Source organism: Triticum urartu, chromosome 4A (genome assembly GCF_056163025.1).
Source record: "Triticum urartu cultivar PI428250 chromosome 4A, HENAU_Tu73, whole genome shotgun sequence".
NCBI lineage: Eukaryota > Viridiplantae > Streptophyta > Magnoliopsida > Poales > Poaceae > Triticum > Triticum urartu.
Window position 1 is genome coordinate 205,078,968 of NC_141876.1, and position 12,702 is coordinate 205,091,669.

General features: G+C 43.3%; 1 long non-coding RNA gene across 1 annotated transcript; it reads left to right on the plus strand.

Annotated features, from left to right (window-relative positions):
* Window positions 1-1,404: 1,404 nt before the first annotated feature.
* On the plus strand, window positions 1,405-4,856 carry LOC147975386 (uncharacterized). Its single transcript, XR_015600725.1, has 2 exons — window positions 1,405-3,336; window positions 4,583-4,856. It is a non-coding gene; the product is annotated as an uncharacterized LOC147975386 (long non-coding RNA).
* Window positions 4,857-12,702: the final 7,846 nt, after the last annotated feature.

Consider the following 12,702-nt stretch of genomic DNA (forward strand, 5'->3'; position numbering starts at 1 on the left):
CCATAAGACCATATCAAGTTTATGCTTTTCGTTGTTGGTTTTCCAACAACTCCATCCCAGTTTTTGTTGAAAGCATGCTCTCTCAAGATCTTGTTTTTCTCCCCCATTCATTCCATTCCATTCTCTCTTTTCTTCCGGAGGATTTGTGATGTTGCTCTTTTCAACACATCTTCTTGTTTTGTCAGGATCGTGTTCTTTTCGTGCTTATCCATTTGACCGGGGTGTCATGCCCTCTTTTCAAGTTCTTCCCATTCTGTCAAGTTTTGCCTCCCTTCTCAACCGGAGTGCCGTCTGAAATCGTTCTTACCCTTTGTGCCATTCTTTCAATAGTTCCGGAGGCAGTGTGTTGTTGATTTCATCAAGCATACTCTCTTCTTGTCAAGTTCTTGTTTGATTCCGGAGTGCTGTCCAAATTATTTCATTCTTAATCCTTCTCTATCTGGTTTTAACTGGAGTGGTTTCGATATATATCTTGCCCTTCAACCTTAAGGTTTTTCGCAATGTTCCTTGTTCCTCTTTCCTAACGGAGTGTTTTCCACTTCATTCATCTTCATTGTATTCTTTTCTTTCAATTTGTTCAACCTCGCAAGGTTCTTTGGTTTCACTCATTTGTCAAAGAAGCAATTAGTTTTACCTCTTCTCTTCCTCTTCCGTTTCCCTCCGGTGCCACCCTAGATCTCGGGACGAGATCCTCTCGTAGTGGTGGAGTGTTGTAACACCCCGAGACCGACGTGCCAGGTGTCCTCGAGTTATTCGCTGTTGTTGCCTTATTTTTCACTTGCGTGTTGCATCTTGCCATGTCATCATCCGCATTGTATCCTCATGTTTTCAAAACTTGCATCCGTCCCGGTCTCCTTGTTCCGTCCGTTGTCCGTTCTGAGCCCAGACACACTTGCATGCGCCCGCGGCATGTCCAAAATAGTATTTTATAAGTGGCCAGAAAATATTCTCGGATTGGGTTGAAAGTTGGCATGCAGTCTTATTATAGTGTAGGTAGGCCGCCTGCCAAGTTTCATCGCATTCGGAGTCCGTTTGATAGCCCAACCGTTAACTATAGCGGCAGTATAGCTGGTGTTTTCGTCGGACGTTTTCAGTCTCCAAAAACCATGCGGGGCAGTTTCTCTCCCCTCTTCTCTCAGGCCAACCCACTCTCCACAATCCACCAGGCCCAATCTAACCTCTCTCGTCAGCCCGCGGCCCTCCTCACTCGCGCGTCCGAAAATTGTCCCGGACCCGCCCGAGCAGTCGTCATCGTTGGGTCCGGATCATCCCCAAACATCTACAAAACATCTCCGTTTTATTATTTGGGCTCCCTAACCTATTTTATCCGAGATCGTCCGATTATGATCGGAGGGACGAGATATTCCCTAGCCTAACCTACCCGCTATATATACTAGTCTAAACTGAGACCAAACCCCTAATTTCTAAGGATCCTACCCTAGCGCTGCCACCCACTTTCTCCTCAATTTCAGTGCAACCAAGTCGCCGCCTCCTTTCCTTCCTCGATTTCACCAGTGGCCCAATCCCTCCATCGATCCATCCCCACCTACCAGCAGCAAAAAGCCCCGATCCAACAAATCCTTCCCCTTGCTCTCTGTGCCCAACCAATCGCCGTTGCCGCCAGCCACTGAACCGATCCCCTCGGCCTCCTCTCCTTCCCTGGTGCTTCTCGTCCTTACCTTGCTCTTCCAGCAAGTCAGCGCCTCCTCCCCTCGCCGGCGACTGCTTCACCAGGTTCCCCGCGCCTGCAGCCTCGCGCACAAGCTCCTCTGCTTCCTCACGCGCCACGGCAAGAAGCAGCACCACCGGGGGCCGTGCGTCGTCGAGCACTACCAGGACCAGCCCTGGTGCCTCTCCGACCGCCCGAGTGCCTCCTCCTCCTCCTCCAGGTCCTTGCCTCGCCGCGGCTCCCGCTGAACCTCTCCGTCCTGGCCCCCTCCGCCCCATGGAGCCCTACCTCGCTGGATCCCTGCCGGGCCTCCATCCTGCTACTGCGTTTTCTTTTCAAGGGAGACGAGCGCTCCGACCCGAGCCCGCGCGTCCTCTGCCTTGGTCCGGGTCGTTCCCCTTCCGTTCGTGCCGCCGACGAGGTCCCCGATGACCCAGCCACCGCCGGATTCTTCTCTGCTCGTGGAGCTCCAAGATCCGCCCCGTTCTGCTGCAACTCGCCGGGATCCATCTACCCTCATCCATATCGGCCTCCGCCACCATCTTCTTCATGGAGCCCCGCCCAGTCCCTGGAGCCGCCGCCGCTTCAATTTCGTGCAGCTGCACCTTCGCCAAGCCCTGCCATCGCGCCCTGCTTCCTCTGTTTCGAGCAGGCGAACAAGATGCAGGCTCTTCCCCACGAGAGCCCCTCCCGTTGACCAAGTCGAGCGAGAGGGCTGGATCGCGTGCGCACGTGGGCCGACCACGTTGCCTTCCCTGCCTGCCAAGTCTCTTCCTTACCGAACCGGGCCGAGGCCAAATGTGAGCAGCTCCCTCCAGCCCTGATCCACCAGTTTTCGGCCCAATATGTTTTTTTTCGTGTCTGCGATTTTGTCTTTTATCCAGAGTTTATCTGTTTTACAGAAAAGCCCTTGTGGATCATGCATTTAATAATTCCACAACCGTGCATCAGATTAAAACAAACTTAATATGAAAGTTGCTTAGAATTTTGCGTAGTTCCATAATTTGCCACTTTCATCCATGATTAAAATTCTTAAATGATGTTTGCTTTAATTTGCTCCTATGCCATACTAAAATGCTTTAATTCATAACTAAATAACCGTAGCTCGGTTTTAAATAATCTTTATATATAAATGGGGTAGAAAAATGCATAGTTTAACATGGTGGCATCACTTTGCATGTTTAACAACTATAAAATATTGTTTAGGGCAGAACAGTACCATAACCAAAATATGCACATGAGGATTTTCCGGACTTGTTGTTTTGTTGTTCCGGCCTCATTTAAACTTGCCTAGATAGATAGATTCATTATGCTTCACCTCTTGCCATGCTAACAACATTTAATATTGTTGGGTAGATAAACGAGATCGAACTAAATAACTTGAACATGGTGTTTCGTCAATATGCAACGGAGTTGCATGTTGAGCTCCACTTAATTTGTAGGATTGTTTGTGCACTTTGCCATGCCATGTGTCATTAAACCGGACATGCATCATACTTGGTTGTGCATCATGCCATGTTTATGTGATGGTTGTTTACTATGTTGTTTGCCTCTTTCCGGTGTTGCTCCTTTCGGTTGGTTCCGATAACATTGTGTTTGTGAGGATCCGTTGGCTACGTCCGTTTATCTTCTTCATGGACTCGTTCTTCTTGCTTGCAGGATTTCAGGCAAGATGACCATACCCTCGAAATCATTCTATCTTTGCTTGCTAGTGGCTCGCTCTTTTGCTATGCCTATGCTGCGATACCTACCACTTTCTCATCATGCCTCCCATATTGTTGAGCCAAACCTCTAACCCACCTTGTCCTAGCAAACCATTGTTTGGCTATGTTACCGCTTGCTCAGCCCCTTTTATAGCGTTGCTAGATGCAGGTGAAGATGGAGTATGTTCCATGTTTGGAACATGGTTATTTTGTTGGGATATCACAATATCTCTTATTTAATTAATGCATCTATATACTTGGTAAAGGGTGGAAGGCTCGGCCTTATGCCTGGTGTTTTGTTCCACTCTTGCCGCCCTAGTTTCCGTCATATCGGTGTTATGTTCCCGGATTTTGCGTTCCTTACACGGTTGGGTTATAATGGGAACCCCTTAACAGTTCGCTTTGAATAAAACTCCTCCAGCAAGGCCCAACCTTGTTTTTACCATTTGCACTAACAACCAAGCCTTTTCCCTTGGGTTTTGCGGACTCAAGGGTCATCTTTATTTTAACTCCCCCGGGCCAGTGCTTCTCTAAGTGTTGATCCAAACTGAGCGGCCTGCGGGGCCACCTCAGGGAAACTTGAGGGTTGGTTTTACTCGTAGCTAGTCTCATCTGAGTGTGCCTTGAGAACGAAATATGTGCAGCTCCTATCGTGATTTGGCGGCACATTCGGGCGGCTTTGCTGGACTTGTTTTACCATTGTCGAGGATGTCTTGTAACCGGGATGCCGAGTCTGATCGGATTGTCTTGGGAGAAGGAATATCCTTTTGTTGACCGTGAGAGCTTGTGATGGGCTAAGTTAGGACACCCCTGCAGGGTTTGAACTTTCAAAAGCCGTGCCTGCGGTTATGGGCAGATGGGAATTTGTTAATGTCCAGTTGTAGAAAACCTAAAACTTATATTAACCAAAACGCATCAACCGCGTGTGTAACCGTGATGGTCTCTTCTCGGCGGGGTCCTGGAAGTGAACAAGGTGTTCGAGTTATGTTTGACGTAGGTTGTTAAAGGATCACTTCTTGATCATAGTTTCTCGACCGTGCTTTTGCCTTCTCTTCTCGCTCTCATTTGCGTATGTTAGCCACCAAATATGCTAGTCGCATGCTGCAGCTCCACCTCATACCTTGTACCCTTCCTATAAGCCTAAATAGTATTGATCGCGAGGGTGTGAGATTGCTGAGTCCCCGTGACTCACAGATACTTCCAAAACCAGTTTGCAGGTGCGGATGTTACCGAGCAGGTGACGCAACCAAGCTCAAGGAGGAGCTCGATGAAGATCTTGTCCTTTGAGTTGTTTCGTTCTAGTTGATCAGTAGTGGAGCCCAGTTGGGGTCGATCGGGGATCTGTGTAGCATTTGGGGTAGTCTTCTTTTATTTTAGTTCCATAGTCGGACCTTGATTGTTTCTGGATGATGTAATGCTATATTCATGTATTGTGTGAAGTGGCGATTGTAAGCCAACTATGTATCTCTTTCCCTTATGTATTACATGGGTTGTGTGAAGATTACCTCACTTGCGACATTGCTTTCAATGCGGTTATGCCTCTAAGTCGTGCTTCGACATGTGGGAGATATAGCCGCATCGAGGGCGTTACAAAGAATGCTTGAACTCCTCAAAACAAAACGTGTGTTGAATACCATGTTTATTTTAGAGTATAGCTTGGCGGATCATAACTTTGAGAGAAATCTTAAAGAACAATTGAAGAATGAAAGGAATTCTTGACGAACCACCATGTAGGGACTCCATGAAGAACTCCAATGATGAAAAGATGGTAGAAAATACGTGAACGTTAAAAAATAACAAGATGAAAACCTTGTGATGATTTAGATGGAGCTTCGCGACGAAATAATTGAGAGAGCTCGGAACTCCGAAAAGAAAATATGAAGCATCTCGAACCGATAATTTGATATGATGAACAACTTCTGAAAGAAAGATGAATCACTTGGATGAAATAAGAATAAGAATTATGTTATGCGTATTCTTCACCAATTTAAATTGATGACAAGCAACAGATTTGGCATACTACTTATTCCTCTTGAAAAGGATTGAGGAGAGATATAGCGCAAACTTGGGAAAATCTTCATGAACCACCGGTAGGATTGGAAAGAACGAATGAATTGATATGATAACCAAGGAATAGAACTCTTAAACCACTACAAGAAATATGTCAACTTATGACCACCACTATTGGTCACTGAATGGTCACAAATTTCCATTTATGACATTTTTGTGACCAAAAACATAAGGTCAAAAGCTGGGCGTCGTAAACTGACTATAGCGACCTTTAACAAAAGGTCGTTGATCCTATGACCTTCTGTTTTGGTCGCTAGCTCTCTCCCCAGGCCATGTCGGATCCGACATGGCAATCTGACGTGGCAAAATTGCGACCAATTGAAAAGGTCAAAAATTAGAATCGGCCCGGTCCATTTCGGTGCTTTAGATGGGCCGAGCCCATTAATTCAGCCTTTTTAATATATATATATATATATTGTTAATTTTCGCTAAGTACATGGGCCTGGCCCAACAATTTGGCCTTTTTTTGTTTTCTGAGCTTCTTCCATTTTTCTGGGCCTCGGCCTTTCTGCGGTCCATTTAATTTTTTAAATTTTTTAAGATGTTTTTCCTTTCATTTTTTGTCCAATGTTGTTTGGGCTAAGGCCTCTTCTAGCCCATCAATATTTTCAGCCCACTAATTCCAAGGACTGGACAACAGAGAAACAATTCAGTTTTTTTCAATTTTGCTATCAAAGCAACATTTGTTTCACTATACAATCATACATCATTTCTTGCAGTTACATCATTTGAAGCAGCAACTAAAAGATTGTCATCTATAACAAACAACAGCCAGTCAAAAGAAAGATCACCATCACAGCTCCAGCGACTACTTATACACTACAAGTTCCACTTATGTGCAAACCTACAAGAAGGCCATGCTTCCGATTAGATTTGGTTGCATCACTTCCAGTTTGCTAATGGCATGTCTCCAGCAGCACATCTCATAACCTACAAAGAGAACATAAACCAACATAAGAATTTGAAACTTCTTCTAATTTGAAACTTTCGGTAAACGGTAAACTTGAGGTAAATTAGAAGTGAGGATATTGATTACAAGCAAGATGAAACGTAAACTAAGTCCTATTGTATTGATGGATCCCAACTTGTTTAAACTAGAGCAGATTGTTCAACTTGTACAATCTAGCAGTCTAAAAAGAGAGAAAAATGTTCATTCTCGGTTCCACATTAATTAGAACAGAAATGAATGACACTAATATAAGCAAGAACTTACAACAAAGTATAGCTTAAATATAATGTTAGGCACTGATAAAGTTATGTGATTTTTACGTGACTTAATAGACACAAAATATGACTTCTCTCTCTGCTTGACTAATGAATCAGTACATCTTCAAGCAAAAAATCATGAAGATCACACTACAATGTCCCTAACAACGGTAGAAGCTCAAATGTGAGACAATATTTTGTAATATATAAGCCTTGGCTGCAACTTTCCGCTTAACATGTAGATAAAAATCAGACACTTATTGCTTATTTCATACTTCAATTTTTACTTTAAGTTTTGTTTGGATAATCTATATGCATAGGCACAGTCCTGTACTTGTTTGGAAAGTTAAGATATTCATGTCAACAATTATATAGAGCCAAACAATCATCTAAGCATACATACAGAATCCAATCGGTTATATATGTACGCAGACATTAATTCCAAGTATCTAAACCCTGCTATACACACGATAGTACACAAACGATTTATCAACGATGCTAAATATCGTGTCGTTCCATTCAGGACATCAGCACTGTTCCACTGTTTGATATAAGTGGTTGCTGCATGTCGTGTGTATAGTACTATAGTTTCATCTTCAGACCAATCAACGCCAAGTTTCAAAGAAAATCTGATGATAAGTTGCACCAAGATTTAGCAAGGTGCATACCTCCAAGTGGATGAGCCAGCTCTGAGACCCACTCCTTGACCCTCTCCGCAGATGCTCCCGTCGAAGCATACTGCACCATAACAAGCACGAAAATTTAGAAAACACACCCCAATCCTGAAATTCAGTGAAGCACGAAAAGCAGCAGCAAACTAGACAATAGCACGCAGGCAGCGTTGCAAACAGCAAACCAAGTAATGTAATGTACACTATAGGAGAAACAAATAGCAAAGCGAGGCTTGACCTGGAAGGGACAGACGTGGGAGCCCTCGATGCCCTGGAACGCCCTCCGGATCTGCTCCAGCCTCCGCTCATGGTCATGCGAGGCAACAAAATTTAGTCAGAACAAACAAGCAAAGGGCGTTGAATATACACCAAGTACTCAACTTGTTCTTACTGAATTTAGGAGTCTGTTTTTATTCTTTTCTTATATGCAGTCTGAAGCTTAACTTATTCTAACTAAATTTAGTCAGAACAAACAAGCTAGGGCACTGTAGATCACGCACCTGAGATCAAGGGCGCTGTAGATCACGAATCAAAGCACATCTGGTCCAGTTCTCGGCACCAACTCCTCCTCCAATTGCTACAGAAACTAAGAGCAGAAAATCAACTCGCCTACTTCAGTACAAAGAAGAAGCAAACATGCAAGCAAGAAATACTGAAATAGTACTAGTGTGATCCACATCTCAGCATCTCACTTTCAGTTTAGTTGATCCAAATCGCAAACCATTAAAGAAGAAGCAAACATGCAAGCAAGAAATACTGAAGTGAAGTTTCAGTTTTAGAAACTGAACTTCTAAACCGATGAAGGAGGCAGCAGGCAGTAGCTAAGAAGCAAGAACCTGAAGTGAAGTTTCAGTTTTAGAAACTGAATTTGTATTTTGTGAGGAATCTAGAACTCAAATTTATCTGAGATCGTAACTTTATGTTATCAATTTAAGAGCAGGTCATTTATGCATGTCAAAATGTGAGCAGCATACTCATTGATGATCTGGGTTGTGTACCAAGGTGCTAGGGGTTGGCCCCTGTACTGAAATTGTATTTAAACTTCCTCTTTTCTACTAACAGAAAGAGCAATGCTACTGTCAATATTTTGGAAAACAAATTTGAGAGCATATCATTGATGTTGTCCATTTGTGAGCATATCGGTGAATTGTAAATCATTATAAGACAGTGCATGGGGCAAATGAGATCAGTTAAACTACAACACTGAACCAACTAAACTGAATTTTGAGACCAGATTAATGAAACCATTGTAATAGAAATAATGTTTGAAGTATCTTTGCCGGTTCTCGGAAAGGCTATACAACCAAATTAGCACTGTAAATCCATCATAGATGGCCAACAATTTATCTACAAAATGCATCTAATTATAGAACTAGCAAGGAGTAGAGCAAAACTTCTATTAGGCTCTTTGTTGTGATGCATGATGTGTTCGGTTTGCTGTACTGATGCATTCCAGCGAACCTAAAAAGATGATTCTATTCTGATATGCTGTTAGGATCTTTGTGCAAAATCAATCCAACCCACATGAGGTTCAGTGCCAAATTCTAACACCAAAGAAGCAATGACCTATCCTAGTACTAGAAAATCAATCGAGCAGAGAGGAGGAGGGGACGAGCTCACCTACGGCCAGAGAGTAAGATCCATGGCTGATGCATCCCGAGAAGCAGCCATGGTCGAGCACCCCCTCCTCAGGCGCCATCCATCCTTGCCGCCCAGTCTATCTACAACATCCTCCTGCATACCTACAGTCAAAGAACAGAGCAGAAATTAGAGAGAGAGAGAGAAAGAGAGAGAGAGAGATAGGAGGGGATGGAGCTCGAGTACCCCATGGCCACCGGGCGGAATAGCACCATCCAGGGGCTGAGCCGCATGTGGGGGCGCGGCAGATGTCGGGGAGGAGCCGCCAATGTCGCCGAAGCCGTGTTGACGATTGAGGCGCCGCCGCCCTAGCCACGGGGAGGGCTACGGGTGAGCGTTTGAGGCTGGGAGAGGCCGAGAGGTCTCTGAGATTCGCGACATGGTCCGGCTAGCTCGACGGAGCGCCGCGCATCGAAGCACGCACGCGCGCGCCGGCGAGCAAGCCAGCCACGACGCTGTTGTGGCTGGGCGCCAGTGCTGTTGTCTCCGTTGCGTGAGGAGAGGAGGTTGCTTGGTCTGGGGGAGAAGGGGCGGCAGTGGGTGGATGGATCTAAAGGGAGGAGGAGAAGAGGAGGTGGCGGCGGCGATGGATCCGATGGGAGGAGGAGACGGGGGAGAAGGGGCGGCAGCGGGTGGATGGATCTGAAGGGAGGAGGAGATGACGAGGTGGCGGCGGTGATGGATTTGATGGGAGGAGGAGACGGGGGAGATCTGCCGCGCGCCGGCGTTGGGGTAGGAGGTCGCTGGCGGGGCTGGTGGAGCGGAGGTCGCGCTGCCCAATGGTATCGGGGGAGAGGAGGTCGCGAGAGGGAGGGGTTGGGGTCGTGGGAGGGAGGGAGAAAGAAAGGAGGCAGGGGGTGGCTGGAAAATGTCCACAAGGACTAGGGTTTCGGCTTAGGTGGGCTTGGGGTGAGGACTGCCGTTGGATCCGCGAGCATCCGACGGTGTTCGATCCACGATCCGCGTGAAACACCCACAGACCAATCAAAATGCAGCACACGGGTACGATGTCATGACCATTTAAATTGGTCATAGTTGACTAAAAAATTGGTCATGGTTGATTAAAAATTCATTTTCCATTTTTCAAGTGCCGAAAATGAGTTTTTTGAGAAGGACCTACAATATATTTGTTGCAAAATTGGACCAAATCAATTTTCTAAAATATTTGAACATACTTAATGCACAATTGACAAAATGGTTGGGTGTCAAAAGTTTTGATCCACCTTTGGTGAAAAAGACAAATTTCCGTCGTTTCGGTTGGAAGCAGGTCAAATTTGAACTGCGGCTGCCTCAGAGTTTTCTATTTATTTTTTCCAAAAATCATTTCTAGGTACAAAAGTATCTATTTAATCAGAGAAACATCAAAAAAATTCCAAGATTCAACCACTAGCTAGGAACGGTCATTCCCGCCGTTTTCACCGCATTTTGATACGGGCATAAAAAATTCAAAAAATCAAAAAAATGGAAAACCTTCGCATTGTGTCATTATATGTGATCAAGTTACCAGGAAAATTAATAAACTTTTAATACGACAATTCTTTTAAAAAAGTGTTCTCAGAAATGAGCTATCATGCGTGAAGATTCATGGCTTTCAAGCCAAATGATCAATCTTATGGCCACATTCATGGCATAGTTTGTTCAAATGATCTCATATTATGCACAAGGGGGCATATTGAAATGGCAAACAATGTTGCCTAAGGGACTTTGTATTTTCTTTCCATGGAAAATTCATTTTCCATTTTCTGAGTGCCCGAATTGAGTTCTTTATGTGAAGGACCTATAGTATATTTGTTGCAAAATTGGACCAAATCAATTTTCTAAAATATTTGAACATACTTAATGCAAAATTGACAAAATGGTTGGGTGTCAAAAGTTTTGATCCACCTTTGGTGAAAAAGACAAATTTCCGCCGTTTCGGTTGGAAGCAGGTCAAATTTGAACTGCGGCTGCCTCAGAGTTTTCTATTTATTTTTTCCAAAAATCATTTCTAGGTACAAAAGTATCTATTTAATCAGAGAAACATCAAAAGTTGTCCAAGATTCAACCACTAGCTTGGAACGGTCAAACTCGCCGTTTTGACCGCATTTGAAACGGGCATAAAAAATTAAAAAAAATCAAAAATTTGGAAAACCTTCGCATTATGTCATTATATGTGACCAAGTTTCCAGGAAAAATAATAAAATTGTAATACGACAATTATTTTAAAAAAGTGTTCTCAGAAATGAGCCATCATGCGTGAAGATTTATGGCTTTCAAGCCAAATGATCAATCCTATGGCCACATTCATGTCATAGTTTGTTCAAATGATCTCATATTATGCACAAGGGTGCATATTGGAATGGCGAACAATGTTGCCTAAGGGACTTTTTATTTTCTTTACACGGAAAATTCATTTTCCATTTTCCGAGTGCCCGAATTGAGTTCTTTTTGTGAAGGACCTATAGTATATTTGTTGCAAAATTGGATCAAATCAATTTTATAAAATACTAGGCCATATTTGATTCACAATTGACCAAATGGTTAGGTGTCAAATGCCTTGATCCACCTCCGGTGAAAAAGACAAATTCTCGCCGATTCAGTAGGAAGCGGGTCAAATTTCAACTGTACCTGCCTTGTAGTTTGCTCTTTATTTTTCCCAAAAATCATTTCTAGATACATAAGTATCTATTTAATCAGAGAAACGTCAAAAAATTTCCAAGATTCAACCACTAGCTAGGAACGGTCAAACCCGCCGTTTTGACCGCATTTTGAAACGGGCATAAAAAATTCAAAAATAAATCGAAAATTTGGAAAACCTTCGCATTATGTCATTATATGTGCCCATGTTTCCAGGAAAAATAATAAACTTGTAATACGGCAATTATTTTAAAAAAGTGTTCTCAGAAATGAGCTATCATGCGTGAAGATTTATGGCTTTCAAGCCAAATGATCAATCTTATGGCCACATTCATGTCATAGTTTGTTCAAATGATCTCATATTATGCACAAGGGTGCATATTGGAATGGCAAACAATTTTGCCTAAGGGACTTTTTATTTTCTTTACACGGAAAATTCATTTTCCATTTTCTGAGTGCCCGAATTGAGTTCTTTTTGTGAAGGACCTATAGTATATTTGTTGCAAAATTGGACCAAATCAATTTTATAAAATACTAGGCCATATTTGATTCACAATTGACCAAATGGTTAGGTGTCAAATGCCTTGATCCACCTCCGGTGAAAAAGACAAATTCTCGCCGATTCAGTAGGAAGCGGGTCAAATTTCAACTGTACCTGCCTTGTAGTTTGCTCTTTATTTTTTCAAAAAATCATTTCTAGATACATAAGTATCTATTTAATCAGAGAAACATCAAAAAATTTCCAAGATTCAACCACTATCTAGGAACGGTCAAACCCCCCGTTTTGACCGCATTTTGAGACGGGCATAAAAAATTCAAAAAAAATCGAAAAATTGGGAAACCTTCGCATTGTGTCATTATATGTGGCCAAGTTCCCAGGAAAAATAACAAACTTGTAATACGGCAATTATTTTAAAAAAGTGTTCTCAGAAACGAGTTATCACGTGTGGAGATCAATGGCTTTCAAGCCAAATGATCAATCTTATGGTCACATTCATGGCATAGTTTGTTCAAATGATCTCATATTGTGCACAAGGGTGCATATTGGAATGGCAAACAATGTTGCCTAAGGAAGTTTTCATTTTTGTTGGACGAAAAAACCATTTTGCATTTTTCGAGTGCCCAAAAG